Source organism: Haematobia irritans, chromosome 2 (assembly GCF_050003625.1).
Source record: "Haematobia irritans isolate KBUSLIRL chromosome 2, ASM5000362v1, whole genome shotgun sequence".
In the NCBI taxonomy this organism is placed as follows: Eukaryota; Metazoa; Arthropoda; class Insecta; order Diptera; family Muscidae; genus Haematobia; species Haematobia irritans.
Genome location: NC_134398.1, coordinates 227098597 through 227121996, shown reverse-complemented (window position 1 = coordinate 227121996; position 23400 = coordinate 227098597).

The window sequence follows — 23400 nt, the reverse complement described above, 5'->3', positions numbered from 1 at the left end:
AAATGGTCATTGAAATACATTGAGCTTCTTTCTTCTGCCTCAGCTGACAGCACGCAAAGAAGGAATGTTATTACCTTCTAGAACAAAATCTTATTTTTTGATGGAGAGGAAGCAAAATTATTTCGAAAATAGCTAAATGTTTGGTCGTTTTGGTAAAAAATTTTATGCATATACGCAGAAACTTCCTACTAAAGCAGAGATGGAATATGATTTCCTCCTAGAGCAAAATGTTATTTTTGCTTTGGGAACATTTCTGCTACAAAATCTTTGTGAACATTAGTTCACAGACCTGCATTAAGAACCCATTCACTTTAAAATGCTATCAACAACTAAGTTCGTTCTAGTTAAAGTGTCGAAATGGTTAAACTTTCGTGAATAATACAAGGATGTACTAGATTTCTGTTGGACAAACCTTACATCAGGCATTAAGCAATTATCAACCCAGCTTCGTATTCAATAATCCAGCATTATTGATTTACTAAGAACTCATCTAAAACTTTGTATGTCAAACATAAAACATCAACTGTCTTTTCTTTCCCCTACCATCCAGTACTCTGTTTCTGTTTTGAACGAATTAGAAACTTTTAAAATTAAGCCTTTAATGTGTTGAACTTTTGGCTAAAGTTTCAAGTATTTGTTTGCAATGGGAGGTTGAAGAGAATTATGCAAATATTTATGCCAAACAAACCAGAGAAGAATAAGAAATGCACAACATTTTAGCCATGGAAAGTGTTTAGAAATCTTGAATAACGATATAAATATTTGAAAATGTTAGCTACTAATCTAAGGACAGACAGTAAAGAGTCATAGAACATTTAAAACAACGAAAATTAAATGGTGGAAAAATAGAAAAAAAAGAGGTTGTTTGTTTCTTATTCTTAATCGTGATAGTCATGTCGTTGAATATAGAGATGGCATAGACATAAAATTAAACAAACAAAAAAAAAACACATACCATCCTTATGGTCAATCTATCAATCCTGGAACCAATGAAGGCCTAGTGCCTGGTGTGTATGGACCAGACCCAGTTTTGATTCAACTGGACTGATCTCCTTAAAATGGGTTTATCATTTGGAAAGGAAAAACTTTGGAATATGAAATTTTATATTAAAAAGAATATAGAAATTTTTAAATTATATCAAAACAAGTAAGTAAAGTAGAAAGTCGTTTACTACTGAATTAGTAAACATAAGCATTTGTGGGGTATCATTGGTATAGGTTTTGGAGAACATTAAGGGGGGTACATGTTTATGGGTGTTTTGTCACAATCTGAGCAGAAATGTCTAATATTAAGAGCTATAGTTTATTTTGCACCAAAAGAGTTAGTATGCCACTAATATTGAGTCCATTATTAAAAAAGAGGAAATCGGTAAATTAGTTGTGGGTAATAAATCCTAATTTCTGCAAATAGCTAAATGTAAGAGCTAAATGTAAGTCTAAATACGATCGGCTAGTACATCAAAATTTGAAATTTGAGTAACATTCGTTAATAAATAAGAGTATTATGGCCAAATTTGGGAAAATCTAGCGATGCATATATATGGAAGCTATATGTAAATCTGAACCGATTTGCATAATATTCTGCGGGTTTGATTAATACCACAAAAGGTTACCTTGTGCAAAATTTGAGTAAGATCAATTAAGAAATGAGGCCGCTATGGTCAAACATAAGGTTATTAGGGCAAATTTTTCAAAATCGGGCGATGTATATATATGGGAGCTATATCTAAATTTGAACCGATTTCGATGAAATTTTGCACATACAGTTAGTGCTATAGAAGATTACATTTAGCCAAACTTGGTTACGATCGGTTGATAAATTAGGGTTTTACGGCCAAATTTGGCAAAATTGGGCGATACATATATATGGGAGCTATATCTAAATCTGAACCGATTTCGATGAAATTTCGCACATACAGTTAGAGCTATAGAAGATTACATTTTGCCAACTTTGAGTACGATCGGTTTATAAATAAGGGTTTTACGGCCAAATTTGACCAAATCGGGCGATACATATATATGGGAGCTATATCTACATCTGAACCGATTTCGATGAAATTTTGCACATATCGTTAGTACTATAGAGGACTGGATCTAGCCAACTTTGAGTGAGATCGGTTAATAAATAAGGGTTTTATGGCCAAATTTGGGAAAAATCGGGAATACATATATATGGAAGCTATATCTCAATCTGAACCGATTTCGATGATTTTTTGTACATGTAGTTAGTGCTATAGAAGATTATATTTGGCCAATTTTGAGTAAGATCGGTTGATAAATAAGGGCTTTACGGCCAAATTTGGCAAAATCGGGCGATACATATATATGGGAGCTATATCTAAATCTAAACCGATTTGGATGAAATTTTGCAGACTTGAAGACCGATGAAAAGGATTAAATTTTGCCAAATTTTGTGACGATACGTTTGAAAACAAACGCAATGTGACCCCATTTGTCGAAATCGGGCGATACATATATATGGGAGCTATATCTAAATTTGATCCGATTTCTTCTAAATTCAATAGCGTTCGTCCTTGTTCCAAAAAAACTCCCTGTACTAAATTTCATCAAAATCGGTTAATAATTGCGACCGGAATCCTGTGAACAACAAATACATGGACAGACGGACGGACGGAAACCAAGCGCTAGATCGACTCAGGGTGTGATTCTGAGTCGATCGGTATATATTTTATGGGGTCTAAAATCAATATTTCCCTAACCACTATGTGGTTTAGGGTATAATAAACAAGTAAGGAAAGTCTAAAGTCGGGCGGGGCCGACTATATTATACCCTGCGCCACTTTGTAAATCCACATTTCCGATACTATATCAAATCCGTCAAATGTGTTGGGTGCTATATATAAAGGTTTTTATCCCAAATACATACATTTAAATCTGACTCCATCTGAACAAAATTTATAATCTATAGACTTAAAATTTAAGTCGGCTAATGGCCTGGAATGGTACACTATGTTGGTAAAAAAATATGGGAAACATTTTAATCTGAACCAATTTTGAGGCAACTTCGCTAAAGTGTATTTATGATTTGTCGGTCGATAGATATGTATTAGAAATAAAGGAAAATTTGAGTCACTTTTGAACCGATTTCAATCAAATTTTGCACACGACCAAGTGTTATGTTTGTGCAAAATTTCAAGTAAATCAGGGTAAAACTCTGGCTTCATATAAGGTCCATATAAGTACATATCGGACGAAAGATATATATGGTATATAGATATATATATATCTCAATCTGAACCGATTTCTTTCAAAATCAAAAGGGTTCTATTCCGAACCAAAACAGGAACTTGTGCCAAATTTGAATGCGTTTGAAGTTAAACTGCGACCTAGACTTTGATCACAAAAATGTGTTCACAGACAGACGGACGAATGGACAGACGGACATGGCTTGATCGACTCAGGGACTCACCCTGAGCATTATTGAAAAAGACACCATGTGTCTATCTCGTCTCCTTCCGGGTGTTGCAAACATATGCACTAACTTATAATACCGTGTTCCACAGTGTGGCGCAGGGTATAAAAATAGCGATAAATTGAAGCATCGGTACTAGTCCTGCGATTAGCCTTCAGGATATATCATGAGTACATATATGCTACTTAAAAACACTTAGAAATGTATAAACGAATAGCCATGACCAGATAGAGTTAACAGATGTTATATTTCTAGCTATTATAACTCTACGTGAGCTTGGTGTAAATTTCCACTAACAGAGCTATCACAGGACGATTTAGGCGAAAAAAACTATAGAGGCTCATAAAAACCGAACGGCAACCAATGTAACAAAATCCAGGAATTACTTTTCTTCTCTCATCGAGTACATTCTGGAATAAGTGATTTTTTGTTTGGAATTTTTGTGTTGCATTGTGTTATCAAAATAATCTATTGTATTCCAGAAGTTTTTCCTTTCTAGTGAAGAGTTTGTCCCAGACTTGTCCATGAGGATCTGCCTATGGGGTAATCCTACTAAAGGGCTGTTTTCTTTTAGCACTGGATGCAACATTTGTATGGGCTATCCAGAACATCGTTGCACTGGTGTTCTATCGAAAACATCTCATCAGTGCAAGTCGCGCCGATGTTGCCAGATTGTATTTTGATAAAGTGACACTTATTCGATTCACAATAGCAATTTACTGTGACTAATTTATTGAAAAACATGAAATTCGAAGCGGTACAGTGTCATAACTAATCGCAGCAGTAAATATTTATTACTAATTGACGCATTTCATACATTAAAAATGCCAGATTTCACTTCTTTACTGTGATTGTTTTTAAACAGCTGATGACAGAGTTGCATATTTTTGGAGATGACCTGGGTAAACGAGTACTCTGTTTTCTTTTAGTCCTTCACGGCTTAAGGTATCCAGTGCTAAAAGAAAACAGACCTTAAATTGTCCCAGGACGTGTCTTTCGGAATGAGTCCAAGACGTGTCCTAAAATGTAAATTTATCCCATCAATGACAAACCCATATTAAAGCGACTGGTCCAGAACTGGGACTGGTCCATATATACCAGGGACTAGTCCTGTACCAGTCCTGACGTTGATTAAAGTGTTATAAAACATCTGTATCACACCAATTCCTTTAGAGAATCTATAAGAAATTTCTAATCGAGGAATTTACAATTACACTCAAAAAAGTGAATCCTCTATTTCACTAAAGCTAATTTAACTTAATGGAATTATTTTGTTTGGAGAATGTTTCATTTACTGTAAAAATTTTTTGCGTACGTTAGTTAAATGAACTAAAGAACGGGAAAAATTATTCATAAATGAAGCATAAAAATTAATTAAACTCGTGCTTCTCGCAAAATATATCATTATTTCTTTAATTTAACTACAAATGAGCCCATCTTGGACTTCGTATGGCTCTAGAGATAATCTTGCAATTTTGAACTTCAATATTTTCCTTCAAACTACAAAATTTTCTTTAACTAATGAAAAAAAAAATAATTATGTCTAATACATTTTCTAGAATTTGCCAAAAAATATTTTTTTTATTTTTATGATATTGGAATGATGTCAGCGTTTATAATACTGTTAGTTGGAAATTTCTAAAAATAATATCAATTTTCTAAAATTAACCAATGTTTTATTTATGTTCTGTTCACTGTTTTTCAAGTGTAGCCATCAAATTTTTAAAAAGTCTACTAAAATTCTCTCCTTAAATTTCCTTAATTCCAGAATTCATAGACTTCTTAACCTTCATTGACAACCCTAATCCTAAGCCAAAGAATATTTTAGACAAAATACAAGACTAATTTAATATTATAGTCACGTTTCACTAATAACGAGATAAAAACACGCTTAATTCCTGTTCACTTCATTGCTTAACTAAAGAGCCGCTGATAAATTTAAAATCCATTTTTTGTCTTAACGAGTGCATAAAGCATAGAATTTTCACGCAAACTTATTCAGCTACTAGACCCACAATGTTTTCAAGATAAACAAAAAGAATTGCCACGTTTAACATTCACGTTGTTTGTGGCTGTGTGTGTTGGTGTGTATTTTGAAGCGGAAATTGTGTTTATATGCTAACGACAAAAACACCAACGAATGATAAACAATCTCATGAGTAGAGAGAAACAAATAAAATTAAACAAGTTCAAGTTAATGTTGTATTTAGGTAAAAATTTTATATAAAACAAGTAAGGAAAGTCTAAAGTCGGGCGGGGCCGACTATATTATACCCTGTACCACTTTGTAGATCCCCATTTGCGATACCATATCAAATCCTTCAAATATGTTGGCTGCTATATACACCCTCAAAAAAAATCACTTCTGTAACATATACCCCAAACACATTTTGCTTTAAGCATATATATTTTCAGGATTGGTCCAAACAAAATATTGTTTGTATTGTTCAAACATATTATGTTTCAACTTAGGGCATACACTGGTACGCACAAAAAAATTTTTTTTTCTGATTCTATCACGAAATTAATTGATCCAATTAATTTTTTAATTGAAATGTCTTCAATCCCAGAAATGATAGTATCAATTAAAAAAATAATTAATAGTTAATTAAAAAATTAATTGATCCAATTAAAAAATTAATTGATACTATTAATTTGTGCGATTGATTTTTATTTCAATTAAAAAATTTGTTGATTCAATTAAATTTTTAATTGAATATTTTTTAAAACTCAATTAAGATTATAATTGGAAAAATTTTCCTGAAAATTTTTTCTGTGTAGTAAAAAATTTAAATGAAATTTGCTTTGTGTGGATATATTTTTAAGGCGCCAATTGGTTACTTCCATTATTTTACTTGCTGCATACTCTCTACGTCTCTCTTTCTAAACACATATGATTATATGCTATTTCCAAATTAATATATGTTTACATCTAAGCATATTATATTTACAAACATTTTATGTCCCAAATATAATATGTTCTAACATATTAAGGTATATGTCCCAAACATGTTATGCTAGTTTATGAACATTATATGCTTGCACTTAAAAAAATTGTGTTAACCCTTGTGTATGTGATAACACTGGAAGCGATACCAGCGTGATGAGGTCACGTGGGACCTAGAATAAAAAAGGATGGTAGAGAGGTTATCCCTACGATATTTTTCGATCATTTACTGTAGGTGGACTCTTCTATGATGCACAAATTGCATATATAAATATTTGGTTGTAAATATAGAGTTTTATTTAACTTTTAATAGGATACAGATAACGTTTAAATTTTTGATAAGTATACTAGATGCCCTGATGTTTGTCGCAGGCGTGGTACCTATAAGTATCCTCATACGTACCAATCAACAATATATTGTTGTGGTTGTTGACTCTTCTTTACAAACTGGATTTTTGAAGGAAAAACAATACGATTTTTTAGTGGCGTTCGTTTTGTTCGCAGTTTATGTGCATACACTGTTAGAAAAATATGTTTTTCATATGTTCCGATATAAACAAAATGTGATTCGGGCACAATTTTTAAACACAATATATCTAAGTGCAAACATGTAATGTTCCTAAACTAACACTAAATGTTTGGGACACATATGTTAATATGTTAGAATATATTATGTTTGGGGCATGAATGTTTCATAAAAATAATATGTGTAAATGTAAACATATATAAATTTGCAAATTTCGAGTAAACATATATATGTTGTGATATTTTATTCAGAGATCGACAGAGATGGAAACCGGGAGGGTTGACGAAAGATATCAACATAACACAGCTAGAGAACCAAAAGAGAGCAATTTCTGTGAAACTGCTTGTATGTTGTTTCGGAAAACTGTTTTATAATAAGGCCAAAAATTTGATATGCTTAAGTCTAAAGAGAATAGACATTCGGAAGCGGGCATTAAGTTCGAGTTTGAAAAAGCTTATTTTCTTTAACATGAATTATTAAAGAAAAGTAAAAGGCAAAACAGGGTCATTTTAGAACAATAATGCCAACTTAATTCCTTCCAAAATTTCAAGCTTTTATACCAAAAACAGTTTTATGTTACAAAATTGCTATTTTTGCAATAAAAAAATAATGTTTTATCCAAAAGCTCAGTCCATTTCGTTTATATCAAGCACTATGCTTTTCTGACTATAAATCTTTAATAACACACATTTCGAAGTTTCATTGTAAAAATTTATTTCAATAATATAAAAATATAAATACAAAAATTAAAAAATAATGGTGTTCGGTCGGAGTAGGGATTGAACTCAGGACCCTTTGCATGCAAGGCGGACATGCTAACCACTGATCCACGTGGCCAACAAATATATGTTTCTGTTGAATAATGTTTTGTTTGCATCGGCTCGTGGGCGCTGCAAACTATGCTCTATAAATGTAACTTATAACGATAATTGTCTATTGATAACTACATATAACAGCTACGTAGCCCAGTGGTAGTGTGTTGGCTTACAAAGTGCCTGGTTCCCGGTTCGATTCCCATTCCAGGCGAAAGGTAAAATTTAAAAAAAAAATATAAAATTGAATAATTTCTTCAACATTATTTGTATTACAGAAAAAGGTGCCAAGAAATAAAAAAAAATTCGTGGAAGTGAAAATTATGTGAGGGAATGAGCACAATCTTCTTTGGGGAAAATTCTTCCAAACATATAATATTTTTGGGCTCAAAATGCTTCCAAACATATAATATGTTCACATAAAACAAACATATTAATATTCCGGCAGTATCCAATAATATATGTGCTTCCTGCAAAATATGTTTGGAACATATGTTAGAGAAGCGATTTTTTCTGAGGGTGTAGTTGTTGCTTCAAACTTGGTCCAAATTGAGGCACATCTTGCCAAATTGCAGGAGCTGATGGGTCTGGAACATGTATAGAAATATAAAAACTTAGATCGACCAAGGTTTCCACGAAGTTCTAATAACTTTTTTTTGCACTTTTAGTTTCACTGTAGTGGATATATCCACGGAAGACAAAAAATTATCTTCTACTAAGCAACGAAACCAATGGAAACTTCAAAGCTGAGAAATTCTTCCAAATAACCGTATTTTCTGAAAGGATGTTAGTGTTATTAATTGTTCCAAATACGAAAATCGCAATATCTTTACGCTGCTTTTTAAACTGTGCTAAAACCACTAATGTAATTAGTGGTAGATCCCATTGGACCTCATCACGCAGAATCGCACTAAACTTTTTCAAATACCTATAAAAACCTATTTAATGTTTCAATCACATAAAACTTTAAAGTTTTGAACTTAAAACACTTCAGTACAAGAAGTAATAAACCATCAAGCCGAAATTCATATAAAAGATAAAGTTATGTATGAATAAACATCAAAAAGGTCCAGCGGGACCTCATCACGCACAGAAGGGTTAAAAATTTTGAGTTTCAAGCATATAATTTTTACACCCAAACATATGAAAAACAGTCTTTTTCGTCCGTGTATATAAAGCTTTTTATCACAAATATACACATTGCGGTCCGACTGGATCTGGACAAGATTTGTTAGACTTCTACAAAATCCATAGAATTAAAATTTAAGTCGGCTAATGCCCTGTGGTGGAACACAATGTTAGTGAAAACAATATGACAAACACATAAATCTGAAGCAATTTTTAGGCAACTTGGCAAAAGTGTATTTATGATTTATCGGTCGATAGTCGATACATAGTATTTGCATTCCTACAAGCTTCGACTTAGCAGTGGCGATTTTAGGAGGAAAATGTTGGTATTTATGCCTTTTTTGCCGAAATCAGAAAACCAAGTGTATACGGCCGTAAGTTCGGCCAGGCCGAATTTTATGTACCCTCCACCATGGATTGCGTAGAAACTTCTACGAAAGACTGTCATCCACAATCGAATTTCTTGGGGTGTGGTATCTTAAAACTTCTTAACATCGTTTTCTAAATTGCGAGTTAGTCCATACGTGGTATATATTAGACAAAAAAATTATGCATAGGTAAGTCTACAAATAATTACGAATCGACATGGACTTTTGCACGGTACGTATAGAGCCAGAATTGAAATATGGGGTTCGCTTATATGGGGGCTATATAGAATTATGAACTTGATATCGACCAATATGGACCTAGTTAGGCATGGTTGTTAACGGCCATATACTAGCACAATGTACCAAATTTCAACTGACTCGGATGAGAGGCTCCAAAACCAAATCTCGGGATCGGTTTATATGGGGGCTATATATAATTATGGAGTGATATGGACTAGTTTTGGCAATGTTGTTAAATGTCATATACTACCACCACGTACCAAATTTCAACCGGATTGGGTGAATTTTGCTTCTCCAAAAGGCACCATAGTTCAAATCTGGGGATCGGTTTATATGGGGGCTATATATAATTATGGACTGATATGAACCAATTCCTGCATGGTTGTTGGATACCATATATTAACACCACGTACCAAATTTCAACTGAATCAGATAAATTTTGGTCTTCCAAGAGGCTCCGGAGGTCAAATCTGGTGATCGGTTTATATGGGGGCTACATATAATTATTGACCGATTTCGGCCAATTTTTGCATAGTTTTTAGAGACCATATACCAACACCATGTACCGAATTTCAGCCGCATCGCATGAAATTTGCTTCTCTTAGAGGCTACGCAAGCCAAATCGGGGGATCGGTTTATATGGGGGCTATATATAATTATGGACCGATGTGGACCAATTTTTGCATGGTTGTTAGAGACTATATACTAACACCATGTACCAAATTTCAACCGGATCGGATGAAATTTGCTTCTTTTAGAGGTTTCGCAAGCCAATTGGGGGGATCGGTTTATATGGGGGCTATATATAATTATGGACCTATGTGGACCAATTTTTGCATGGTTGTTAGAGACTATATACTAACACCATGTAACAAATTTTAGCCGGATCGGATGAAATTTGCATCTCTTAGAGCAATCGCAAGCCAAATTTGGGGGTCCGTTTATATGGGGGCTATACGTAAAAGTGGACCGATATGACCCATTTGCAATACCATCCAACCTACATCAATAACAACTGCTTGTGCCAAGTTTCAAGTCGATAGCTTGTTTCGTTCGGAAGGTAGCGTGATTTCAACAGACGGATGGACGAACGGACGGACGGACATGCTCAGATCGACTCAGAATTTCACCACGACCCAGAATATATATACTTTATGGGGTCTTAGAGCAATATTTCGATATGTTAGAAACGGAATGACAAAGTTAATATACCCCCATCCTTTGGTGGAGGGTATAAAAACAAGTAAGTAAAGTCTAAAGTGGGGCGGGGCCGACTATATTATACCCTTCACCACCATGTAGACCAAAATGAGTGTTACCATCTCAACTCCTTCAGATATTTTTTGGAGTTATTATGAAGGTTTTTATTCCCATATACAAATATTTATATCTTACCCGATTTGGAAACAAATTTTTATTCTTCTACAAAATCTCTAGAATTAAAATTTAAATCGGCTAACGCGAAAAGAGCGAAAGCTGGAGCAATTTTATCTAAATTTGAACCGATTTTGACCAAATTTGACATGCATAGTTAGAATAATAATTCTGCTATCTCTGCAAAATTTCACGTAAATTAGAGAATAACTTTAACCTCCGTGGTCATATGAGTGTAAATCGGACGAAAGATATATATGAGAGCTATATCTAAATCTGAACCGATTTTAACCAAATTTGGCACACTTAGTGATGCTATTAAACGTACTCCTTGTGCAAAATTTGAAGCAAATCAGGGCAAAACTTTGGCTTTTGAGGCCATGTTAGTGCAAATCGGACGAAAGATATATATGGGAGCTGTATCTAAATCTGAAACGATTTGGCTGATATTTTGCATATTATACTAGAACCCCAAAATATTTGGCTATGCGAAATTGTAGGAAAATACGTTGATAAATGCGCCAATTATGACGAGATTGGTGATAAATATATATGTTAGCTATATCAAAATCTGAACCGATTTTTTTCAAAATCATTAGCGATTGTCTTTGAGCCAAAGTAAAACTGTGCCAAATTTGAGGACGATCGGATTTAAACTGCGAGTTGTACTTTGCACACAGAATTACATATACAGACAGACAGACAGACAGACGGACATCGCTAAATCGACTCAGGGGCCGGCCCTAAGCAATATTGCCGAAGACACCATATGTCTATCTCGTCTCCTTCTGGGTGTTGCAAACATATGCACTAACTCATAATATCCTGTTAGGTTAGGTTATAGGTGGCAGGCCGATGTATCAGGCTCACTTAGACTATTCAGTCCATTGTGATACCACATTGGTGAACTTCTCTCTTATCACTGAGTGCTGCCCGATTCCATGTTAAGCTCAATGACAAGGGACCTCCTTTTTATAGCCGAGTCCGAACGGCGTTCCACATTGCAGTGAAACCACTTAGAGAAGCTTTGAAACCCTCAGAAATGTCACCAGCATTACTGAGGAGGGATAATCCACAGCGGAAAAACGTTTTGGTGTTCGGTTGAAGCAGGAATCGAACCCACGACCTTGTGTATGCAAGGCGGGCATGCTAACCATTGCACCACGGTGACTCCCTACCTGTAATACCCTGTTCCAAGGTGTGGCGTAGGGTATAATGAAAAAGGAACATGTAGGTTGACGACACTCATATATCCACCTTCATGGTTTTGAACATGTTACATGCTTGTAACCAGCATGTTTTTCCTCATAAATCTATGTTTGGCAAGAAAACAATATTTTTCTCGATGTATAAAAATTCCTTATAAAATTTTACATATTTTCTTTAAAATCTACTAATTAAGGCAAAAATCATAGCAAATTGTCTGCCCGCTATTCGTAAAACTACTTTGTGTCTTTCCTTCGAATCTCCGACTTTAATTCTCTCCCTATGAAATATCACTCACTCCAGCTAAGCTAATTCATCAAATTTAATAACATTTTAATAGTTTATTAAATTATGACTCTTTGGCAAAAATGAAATATGGTTTTCCTAATTGTTTAATAGTTGGCACTTCAGATCTAATTTGTAAGCTCCAATGCCAGTCTCTTACACGTTTGATGCATAGTTCAAAAATGCCAAAGGGGATACTTGGCCTTTTGGAGAGATTCTTTGAAACCAATGGAAGAAACCAAACACGAATGGTTATGGAAAAGCGAATACGAAAACTAAAACATAAGTGTTTCTGCCAACTCAAATCTTTTGAGGTTTGTGACACTTGTTTATCACCTCCCTCCCCCATATCAACAACATTTGATTCTCATAGTTTTGCTATTCTCTATGCTCTTAATCTCTCTTGCTCTTTCAGCTCTAACTAAACTAAAATTGGCAAGTGGAATTTCATTTACCTCTTAATTACACGTATAACTACATTTTAAGTGAACCCTCATAGCGAAGTGAAGAGCAAAGGTGGTGAGTGTTAACGACTTCAATGATGCCGACGGTGATGATGACAAACCCCATAAAGACTGAGATGTGTAAAATTGTGATGGTGGTTTGCCTATAAATTCTGCTATTTCGCCATAACCATCTTTCCCTTCTTGCAATATTTTCCCACTGTCAACTACAAATTTAAAAGTCTAACTTTGTATTCAAACAAATTAATTTTCAAAGTACCCAAGGTGTCAGAACTCATAAACCTGGTTAGAATTCTTAAAGGCAAATACAAACATCAACGAAAACACAAAAGTTAATCATTTTCAATATCATATAGAAGTATTTTACGGAGGGCCTTAGAAAAATGAGGCCTTAGAAAAATAAGACATTTTTAGAATGGAAGAAAGCAAAAAAATTATACATATTTTAATGGAGCTATTTGAAAATAACCGCAAAATTTCAATTATTCTTTGGAACCTATAAATATCCTATCTATATAATAGACTCTCAAAGGAATGCATTTTATTACAGGGATGCAATAATGGTCCATGTTTGTATATGTTATTAATTAGGTAAATATTTTTTTCGGTGTATTTTTGAGGAGCTACTCTTATTACTTTGGGTTTGGAGCATTTTCAATGTGGGTGTTATACTCCAACAAGTAGACAGACATGTCAACAGTCACATTCTTTGGATTCTGAAAACTTCTTTAATTGTATTAGAAAAAATAATTGGGTATGTAGAAGTGTAGTGTGTCTGTGAGCACTGTTAAATGTATGCTACCTTTTTGCAGCAGCCAACCTGAGATTTAGCAACCACAACCCAAGTAACCGCTTCAAGTTAAGCCACAAAAATATGTTCATAGAATATAAACGGCAAAATTAATTTCTACATGAAGCTGATATTAATGTTAATGAAGCCTTTTGTATTTGATATCTTCACACTGTATGAGCAACGTGAATAAAGGGAAGATGCTTGCAGAAAATAGGCGAGCAATATCCATGTTTCCGTGACAAACATCAAACTAAATTCCAACAATCTCATGGACCACAGATTTAGGTTGTTCATATGAGAAACACTTTTAGAATATTGAATTATAATCATGGTCGGAGGTAAGAACCTAGGCGCATATTTTATTAGATAAACCCTTTAATCCAGATTATCTCTTGAGATGACTTTTGGTCCGTGTGTCCCTCTATTTATTGATCGCACTATAGATATTGCAAATTTTATCTTATCTCTATTACCCCAGCAAAAAAATGCGTCGCCAAAAAAGTAATGAAAATTTTCTTTTTGGATCCGGAAGTGGTGCAAAATTGACGCAGAAGCGATGAATTTAACATGGGCTTGTCATAGGACGGAAGTCCTCCATTTCAGCAGTCGTTGCACTGAATTTGCATCACTTCTTTAGGTGTGATCCGAATTCAATGTTTTGGATGTAAATTTAAAAATTCTGTGATATTTTGTCAAATAAATAATTTATATAATTTTTTTATAATTTTAATGGATTCTAACGCTTGTCGGAAACGTTTGACTACAAATATTTCCAAAAATTCACAATTTTTTCAGATTGGAATTCGGATTTTTTTTTTCGACAAAATTTAAATGATTTCTACCATTTTATGAATTCTTACTCTGTTTTTAACCTATTTGAAACAAAAAAAGTTAAAATTAACCATTAAAAGTATGAAAAAACCAAGTTATAAAAAATTTAATTAAAAGAACTTCCTGGGTAGTTAAAATAAAGAACATCATTGGGAGTGCATCTTCTGGAAGTTCTTTTAAAGTGGTGCCTTTGGAAGAACTTCCAAATTTTTTTGCTGGGACATTTAGTAAACAGGAATATGGATACGTTTTAGCTTCTTTATTCTGGTAGTAGCAGATCTACAAAAATATGTCCAAAAACCCTTCATTATATACCGAGTTATTTAAATTCGGAACAAGACTACTGTACTCCATCCAAGATGACCACATTTACTATTAAGTATTAAACTTGAAGGCGTATTGTTAATAACTTCGATAGTTCTGTATCAAACCAATCATGTTGAAAGTCCATTTGATGGACATTCTCCAATTCACCAATGAAACGAAGGTTCTCCACTAAGATGGGGTGCGTCCAGAGAGATCTGGTTGTGAGATGAGTAGGTTTGGCTGGGCAAACGAAAAGGTGACGGGTCTTATGTAGCCCTCGATTACAGATGAGACAAAGTTAGCTACGCTGTTATCAGTCACTTATCGGTAGGAATTGAGGCGGTTGCACTTTCTTGATCATAGTTGGGCCAAATCTGATTTTGGATAATCTTATTATAAAATGGAAAGGCGTGGGCAAACAACTTGAAAAGGCTGTCGAATGTGACCCCGAGAATCTTGAGCCAGTTTATAGTCGGAATTGTTTGGACTCATTCGAGTGTCTGTCAGCTTCTACCGTGCATGTAGTGAATAGGTTAGGTTAAAGTGGCAGCCCGATTAAGATTCAGGCTCACTTAGACTATTCAGTCCATTGTGATACCACATTAACTAAAAGTATCTATTACATATGGACACTTCTAGTTTTAACCGCTGAACCTTCTAGATTATTTTTCTTTGTTGAACCAACCAGATTGTTCCAAAAACATTAGCAGACTGCTTAAGTTAACGTTTTCTAGATCCGCCAGTAATCTGAAGCTATATGCTCTTAAAAGTTGCTTGCGCTTTACACAAAATGCAGGACACTAACACAAGAGGTGTTTAATTGATTCCTTTTCCTCCGCATCATGACAGCTCATACAATAGTCATTATACTTCGTGCCAATAGTTTTTGCAAAATCGCCTATCAGGCAGCGACCCGTTATAGCAGATATCAGGAGTGATATCTAACTTAAACCGCACACTAGCATATCTAGTGTGCGGTTTAAGTTTAAATGGGGCCATATTTGCTTGGTGTCGTTACAGCCCTTGCAATTCTCCCATCGAACATTTGCCACCATAACAGCCTTCTCACGCAGCATGAGCTTGCAGGTAGCCAGGGGCATACCAACAGATTCTAGTTCCCCTGGAATATGTAAGGTAGTCCCTAGTCTTGCCAACTCATCCGCTTCGCAGTTCCCCGGTATGTTCCTATGGCCAGGCACCCATATTAGATGAATATTGTACTGCTCAGCCATCTCATTGAGAGATTTACGGCAGTCGATGGCAGGTTGACTGTCTGAGTATATATTAATGCACACATTTTTGGAACACTACTTGTAGTGAATAGTATGGCTGAAGATTTGATGGCGGATATCCTCAAATTTCTAGTAGTGAAATAACTGGTAAGATCACCAAGGTAGGTTTAGTCGATTACAGATGCCATCAACTGAGCCCAGATGCCATAATTGTACAGTCAATCACATATGATACAATCTCAAAGCCGTCAGGTGCTGGTGGAATAGAGGATAAGTAGAGATTGAACAGTGTTGGAGATGTCACCCCACCATGGAGAACTTACTGTTCCAATTCACGTGGTCTTGACTTTTTGTTAGTAACTTCCACGCACGATAATTAACAAATAAATCAAATTAAATGCAGAAAATCACAGATTCCACCGAAAATATATTTAATATACAAAATTGTAAAAAGAACATCTGCATTCCACACTTTCTAAAAATAAGTGTTTTTTTTTTAAGTCGTTGTTGTACCTTAAGAAATACAGTTTAATTTAAGTAGATAATAGAGATATTTATACACTACACATTTATTTACTAACATTACTTTCAAATCTGGTAAATATTATTTATCTTCAAATTTGTAGTTTTTTAAATTTTTGGCTAAAATTGTGATTGCAGATTACTCAGAAGTATTACAAATTTTCCAGAAAAATATTTTTAAAAATAGCTTTATGATGTTTTAAATACAACAAACTTGATTTTAAATTTTAAGACTTAGACATTTTTTTTCTGGTTGTATCTTAAAAAATACAGTGCTCATATCAGGATTATAATCCCAACATTTGGTTCTTGCCGGATGTCCTTGAACAATCTGACATGGCTGACCGTATCGAGTGTCTTCGTTAGGTCAAGCGCTACGAGGGCCGTCCTATGATATTGGTATTTATGTTTGCTGTAATGGTATTTAATTTTGTAGTCGTACTATACACTTTACGGAACCCATGTTGATAGTTGGCAGCTAAAAAATTCTCCACAAGCATTGGCAGGAGTAGTGTTTCAAATGTCTTAGCTAGTGGCGAGAGAATGGAGATCGTTCTGTACGATTCACCATTATTCGAGTCTTGAGAGTGGTAGCTTCACACAATCCACAATCACCCTACCAAGATCCCGCAATCACCCTACCTAGACATCGGGTATAATCACTCATCCAAGGACAAATTTAGGCGCCTGGTCAAGTACTCAAACTCGCAGTATTCCCAGATGCCTTTCCATTAGCATATAAATTCCGTCATGCACCGGCGCCTAGAATGCTTTTGCCCTGTTGATGACAGTGGTAATATCGGCCAGGGTGTGCCGCTGGATCGGAGAACAAAAATTGCGTAAATGACTTCCCTTTTCGCTACATCACTCTTGAGATGCTCGACAAACTTTCGGTTGAAAAATATCGCTCACCACTTCGGATCAGTCGCCGTCACTTCGCCAACGGTTACTGAGATACCATTATTCCTTTTAGCAGGGTTTGAAAGAGCTACCATTTTGGACCACAATTCACCTAGGTTACATTTTTTGCTTGCACCTAGGTTACATTGCTTCATTATATATAATCCCCCGATTTGGCTTGCGGAGCCTCTAAGAGAAGTAAATTTCATCCGATCCGGTTGAAATTTGGTACATGGTGTTAGTATATGGTCTCTAACAACCACGCAAAAAGTGGTCAACATCGGTCCATAATTATATATAGCCCCCATATAAACCGATCACCCGATTTGGCTTGCGGAGCCTCTAAGAGAAGAAAATTTCTTCCGATCCGGTTGAAATTTGGTACATGATGTTAGTATATGGTCTCTAATGACCATGTAAAAATTGGTCCATATCGGTCCATAATTATATATAGCCCCATATAAACCGATCACCAGATTTGAACTCCGGAGCCTGTTGGATGACCAAAATTCATGTGATTCAGTTGAAATTTGGTACGTGATGTTACTATATGGCCTCAAACACCCATGAAAAATTGGTCGATATCGGTCCATAATTATATATAGGCCCCATATAAACCGATCCCCAAATTTGACATCCGGAGCACCTTGGAAGAGCAAAATTCTTCCCATTCGATTGAAATTTGGTACGTGATGTTAGAATATGGAGTCCAACAACCATGCAGGAATTGGTTCCTATCAGTTCATAATTATATATAGCTCCCATATAAACCGATCCCCATATTTGACCTCTGGTGCCTTTTGGAGAAGCAAAGTTCATCCTATCTGGTTGAAATTTGGACGTGGTGGTAGTATATGATATTTAACAACCATGTGAGTTGAAATTTGTGGATGGCAGTCTTTCGTAGAAGTTTCTACGCAATCCATGGTGGAGGGTACATAAGATTCGGCCTGGCCGAACTTACGGCCGTATATACTTGTTTGTACTACATAATTACCATTTTATTGAATAAAATGTTTTCCAACAATAAGTGTTCTTTTGAATCACCGGTTATTTCGGCAGTTGTCACTTTTAAAGCCCTTATTCTTTAACATTTAATCTTATTTTCTAATATACAGTACTGAATGCTGTACATTAGACAATTCTTTTGTGATGTGGGGAGTAACAAAACTCAATCCTCTGAATTCTATGGCAAAAACCACTGAAAATAGTTTTGGTTGACTGGGATTTCACACAAGACGTGCACAATTGCTGACAGTATTCCAATGAATAAATGAAATTAAAAGTCAGCATATGAGTACATGCTAAATTAAAATCTAATAAAGGGTGATTTGTTAAGAGCTTGATAACTTTTTTTTAAAAAAAAACGCATAAAATTTGCAAAATCTCATCGGTTCTTTATTTGAAACGTTAGATTGGTCCATGACATTTACTTTTTGAAGATAATTTCATTTAAATGTTGACCGCGGCTGCGTCTTAGGTGGTCCATTCGGAAAGTCCAATTTTGGGCAACTTTTTCGAGCATTTCGGCCGGAATAGCCCGAATTTCTTCGGAAATGTTGTCTTCCAAAGCTGGAATAGTTGCTGGCTTATTTCTGTAGACTTTAGACTTGACGTAGCCCCACAAAAAATAGTCTAAAGGCGTCAAATCGCATGATCTTGGTGGCCAACTTACCGGTCCATTTCTTGAGATGAATTGTTCTCCGAAGTTTTCCCTCAAAATGGCCATAGATTCGCGAGCTGTGTGGCATGTAGCGCCATCTTGTTGAAACCACATGTCAACCAAGTTCAGTTCTTCCATTTTTGGCAACAAAAAGTTTGTTAGCATCGAACGATAGCGATCGCCATTCACCGTAACGTTGCGTCCAACAGCATCTTTGAAAAAATACGGTCCAATGATTCCACCAGCGTACAAACCACACCAAACAGTGCATTTTTCGGGATGCATGGGCAGTTCTTGAACGGCTTCTGGTTGCTCTTCACTCCAAATGCGGCAATTTTGCTTATTTACGTAGCCATTCAACCAGAAATGAGCCTCATCGCTGAACAAAATTTGTCGATAAAAAAGCGGATTTTCTGCCAACTTTTCTAGGGCCCATTCACTGAAAATTCGACGTTGTGGCAGATCGTTCGGCTATTCATGATGAAATGTCAAAGCATACTGAGCATCTTTCTCTTTGACACCATGTCTGAAATCCCACGTGATCTGTCAAATACTAATGCATGAACATCCTAACCTCAAAAGAATCACCCTTTATTAATTCCTCAGTTAACATGCAGTGAGGGTATTTTAAAACTTTAATTCCTAAAGAGCAAATCAGTTTTGGAAAGAAAAAGATGTTTCGATGAAAGAAATTATGAAGAAATTAAGGTTTCCCACCAGATTCATGAGAACAATACGTTAGGTTAGGTAGCCAGATATTTCAGGCTCACTTAGACAATTTAGTCCATTGTGATACCACAGTGGTGGACTTCTCTCTTATCACTGAATGCAGCTCTATTCTATGTTAAGCTCAATGACAAGGGACCTTCTTTTTATAGCCGAGTCCGAACGGCGTTCCACATTGCAGAGAAATCACATAGAGAAGTTTTGATACACTCAGAAATGTCACCACCATTACTGAGGTGGGATAATCCACCGCTGAAAATGTTTTTGGTGTTTGGTCGAAACTGGATTCGCTGAACTGCGCTATAGATCTCTTAAGTTATTTCTAATGTTATTTCACTCCGTTATTTTATTTATTTTATAATTAAACATAGCTACTATATTATATTTTTTAATTACTATACGTTTAATTATATATTAAAATATAACAAATTATGAGATATTTTTTCTATTAATAATCTATTGTAGACCTACTGAAGAAGCAATTCAAAAATAGAAAATTACGAAATAATGGGAGAAATATATTGTTACGTTTTTTATATTTAGGCGTTTTTAATTACCCGACAATTAAAACACAGTTCTTCTAAATAACGACAATCTACAATTTATTTACTATGACTTCACACTTTACAATTCGTTCACACTGAAGTTATTCGTTTGACGCTTTAATTAAGACTGACTCGTTAGCAGCATGCGAGCGCTTTTATATATGACGGTGTTGCAATACGAGAACATTCTGGTAGCACTACAATATTCTGGCAACGCCAGAACATTCTTAGACAATGCTAGAAGATCTACGACTATTAAGTTATTCATCTGGTGGCTGCCAAACACATACACACTCACATAGATATATGCTCGCATTACTACAAAAACAACAATAATGACAATAGACAATGAGATGAAATGAGAATGCAAAATAACAAAGCAAAGGGGTTGTTATTCTATGAGAGTAAGAACTAACATTTCGATAAGCAAACAAAAGAACATAAAAGAAATTCAGGAAAATACTAGAAAATGAATAGATGATTCCAACAAGTGATAGCGAAATTTTATCGTTACAATTTGAAATTTTAAATTAACGGAAACTAATTTAAATAAACTTATATCTATAATTATCAAATTCGTAACAATATAAAAGAAAAGAAGTTCATACCCTATTATTTCAGTACTTCTTGTTATTAAATTTTCTTTTGAGAGTTTATGTTTCAGGGAATCGGGGCCTTTCTGTAGTGGGCAGACCAGGACCTTTTTAATAGATAAGATATCTTGTAGTCTTTCTAGCCCAACTTTATCACTTTTCCACTTAATGTGTATATGAGCAAAAAAAATCTATGTTCACATGAATTTAATATTAAATCATCGATATTTTGCCGCAAGCGATTTGCCACTAAACCCATTTCCCCATTAATAAACTTCATACGTTAGATATTGTTCTCTGTCACAAATAAATTCAAATCACATCGAATATTCAAATAATTGATACATGGTTATGTGGTAAAGTTAATCGGAAACACGAACAATTTCCTTAAATAGAGCAAATTTGTCTTTAGTAATTGATGGCATAATAAAATGATCAAACTTAAAATGGCTTAATTTCTAAAAAAAAAAAAAAAAACAAATTTGGACAGAAATAGGTACTCTCCACAAGAATATAATGAGTTCAATTCCAGTACCCTCTTGATGATATTTTTAAGCGTTTGAAAACTTCTCTAAGTGTTATCATATCTAGTGTGACATAATGTTCTTATTCTACCCTAAAAAAGGAGTCTATTTATCATTGATCTTGAAATAGAATCAGTCAGCATTCATTGATAAGAGAGAATTTTATCATCAATGGACCACAGATAGTTCACAATCTATTGGGAAAAAATACGAATGTATTATGTATTCCAGCTCACTAACATAGCTAGGCTTGTGTGGATTGGTAAGATAATAATATCATTTCCTTTATTGTCTTGCCCAAAAAGTCCAAGAAATTGCAGTAATATGTAGAATCATTAATTAACAAGTATATACGGCCTTAAGTTCGGCCAGGCCGAATCTTATGTACCCTCCTCCATGGATTGCGTAGAAACTTTTTTGTGGTAACTTACCGATGGCGAGGTACCTTAATACTTCTTAACGTCGTCTTCTTAATTGTAAGTTTGTTCATACGTGGTGGTTAAATTATAAGGACCGATGTTGAATGTGAACCACACCTAAACGCCAAGTTTTTTCCGAATTTTATTTGACATTTCTCTATTTCAGACTTACTCAATTTGAAGCATGGACGTCGTGAATGGGCAGAATGGTTCCAAGAAATGGCAACAGTGGATGATCAATTTTCGAAGAAAATCATCTTCAGTGATGAGGCACATTTTCACCTCAGTGGATTCGTCAATAAACAGAATTGCCGCATTTGGGCGAATGAGAATCCAAGATTGATTGTCGAAAAACCAATGCACCCACAGAGAGTGACTGTTTGGTGCGGTTTTTGAGCTGGCGGCATCATCGGGCCGTATTTTTTCCAAAATGAGGCCGGTCAGGCAGTTACTGTGAATGGTGTCCGCTATCGTGAGATGATAACGAACTTTTTATGGCCCGAATTGGAAGATATGGATGTGGACGATATGTGGTTTCAGCAGGACAGTGCCACTTGCCACACAGCTAACGAAACAATGGCTCTTTTGCGCAACAAATTCAATGGCCGTGTTATCTCATGTAATGGCGATGTCAATTGGCGGCCAAGATCATGTGATTTGACACCATTGGACTTTTTTCTTTGGCGTTATTTGAAAGAAAATGTGTACGTCGACAAGCCAGCAACAATTCAAGAGCTAAAGGATGAGATAATTTGGCACATTAACGGCATAGAACCTCCATTATGCCTCAGCGTCATCGAAAATTTGGACCATCGGATGAAGGTGTGACACCGAGGTCGCCGCGCCCATTTGGCCGATATTTTGTTCCATACATAATTGATTAATACCAATATATTTCAATAAAATAAAATTACAATAATTTCCTAAATAGTTTGTGTTTTATTCAAAATCAACATCGGTCCTTGAAATTTTAACCACCCTTTATATGTTATATTATACAAAAAAGGTATATATGTATAGGTAAGTCTACAAATAATTATAAACCGATATGGACTTTTGCGCGGTAATTAGAGAGCCAGAATTGAAATATGGGGGTCGCTTTCTATGGGGATTATATACAATTATGAACCGATATGGCCCACTTTTTGTGTAAATGGGGATCGGTTTATCTGAGGGCTGTATACACACAAAAATTTTTTTTTCTGATTCAATCACGAAATTAATTGATACAATTATTTTTTTAATTGAAATGTCTCCAATCACAGAAATGATAGTATCAATTAAAAAATTAATTGAAGGTCCATTAAAATTTTAATTGATCCAATTAAAAAATTAATTGATACCAACATAGGATGGGGGTATATTATCCGTTTGTAACACATCGAAATATCGTTCTAAGACCCCATAAAGTATATATATTCTGGGTCGTGGTGAAATTCTGAGTCGATCTAAGCATGCCCGTCCGTCCGTCCGTCTGTTGAAACCACGCCAACTTCCGAAAAAAACACGCTATCGACTTGAAACTTGGCATAAGTAGTTGTTATTGATGTAGGTTGGATGGTA